The 1652-nt window shown below is 35.0% G+C and overlaps 1 protein-coding gene across 1 annotated transcript in view; it reads left to right on the forward strand.

Annotated features, from left to right (window-relative positions):
- The window catches only part of LOC107096021 (protein NLRC3-like), a 29520-nt gene that overhangs the window by 961 nt on the left and 26907 nt on the right, over positions 1 to 1652 (forward strand). The gene's annotated exons all lie outside the window — the stretch shown is intronic.

A 1652-nucleotide genomic window follows, 5' to 3' on the forward strand; every position in this document is an offset into this window, starting at 1 on the left:
ATTACCAATTATGTAAGATATAGCATTTGAAACAGTAACATTGCAAAAGAACAGTAAATAAATCTAGTATTAATAGTAGTGCAGGTGATGAGGGGGGCTCAGCTTCCTGACAGCTTGGTGGATGAAGTTTTTTTCTTTTCTTTTTCTCTTTTCTTTGGATTTATTGGCTGGTATGGGTGGATGAATGAATTGTAAAACTGCAACAAAGAAATAATGTGCAGAAGTCTTTGTGTAAACAGGCACAATTCTCCTAAAAAACTCAACATATTCCCTGAATATGTACAGAAACACATAATGACACAAACAACATGTTAACATTAGCCGCTAGCTAGCGGCATGGCTAGCGGCTAGTTAGCGTGTATGCTAGCGTCTTTTTAAACTTCTCTTCTCGGTGACCTTTCTTGCAATAATCCTCCAAACACAACATGAAACATAGTACTATATGTACATAAACAAAATACACCCTTCACATCAAATTACATGCTGTACTGGTCAAAAACGCAGCACAGAGAGAACAGATTCAGCTATGCAGCGTTTACTCGTTAAACAGGAAGACACCAACTGCTCAACATCCGGTGCTTTCAAAATAAGACTGTATCAAATATTATACATAAGAAAGCTTATAGTATATAACTTAGAAGGAATACGCAAATATGAGCAATGGCTTCCTAAGGAGCCAGAATATTTTATTTCAACTTTTTTTGACACAATTTAAGACCCCCCTTAAATTTAGCTTTTGAGGCTTTCAGGGGGGCTCATGGGTTAATCGGGGGGGGTCGAGTCCCCCCGGACCCCCCCCGTATTTTGCACTATGTATGTAAGGCTTCATGTCGTTTTAAGTTTCTTGGACCTGAGAAGAAGGGCTAGGCGATACGGCCTAAAAATAAAATCTCTTTAATTTTTTTTATTTTTAATATGATTTACATTTTTTTTTCCAAACGTGCAAGAATGTATTAAACACATTGTGTTTTTTTCCAGGTTGATAAAAGCAGATGAACTTAATCCAAGCTGTGTCTCCGTTCAAAGTGGCATGTCAAAGGATAATGTTACTGATTTCAAAAAATCCCTCTTCGATAGGTAAGGCTTCATGTTGTTCTCCTCTTTAGTTTCTATATACTATACTAATATACTAAGTATTGACGTTTTTCAGGGAGCTTTTTATTAATGAAAGTAATAAAGAAAATACAGCAGCATTGATATAAAACATTTTTCCCCGTTAAGTTTTTAAATGATGGTAACAGGGCTAGGCGATACGGCCTAAAAATAAAATCTCAGATTTTAGTTATTTTTAATACGATTTACAATTTTTTTTCCAAAAGTGCAAAAATGTATTAAACACATTGTTTTATTCCAGGTTGAAAAAAGCAGATCAACTTAATCCAAGCTGTGTCTCCTTTCAAAGTGACATGTCAAAGGATAATGTTACTGATTTCAAATCATCCCACTCAGATAGGTAAGGCTTCATGTTGCTCTCCTCTTGAAGAGTCATTTTGTAATTTTTTATTGAAAAATATCTTTTAGTCTTTTTATCTACCTAATGTATGACAAAAAAAAAATAAAAAATCACATGATGAGCAAACTGAAACCTCAGTAGTTTAACGCCAATGTATCTTAAGCCCGTCATGGCCTATTTTCCTGAATGTACTTGGGCA

Source organism: Cyprinodon variegatus, unplaced genomic scaffold (genome assembly GCF_000732505.1).
Source record: "Cyprinodon variegatus isolate N-32 unplaced genomic scaffold, C_variegatus-1.0 Scaffold592, whole genome shotgun sequence".
Lineage (NCBI taxonomy): Eukaryota > Metazoa > Chordata > Actinopteri > Cyprinodontiformes > Cyprinodontidae > Cyprinodon > Cyprinodon variegatus.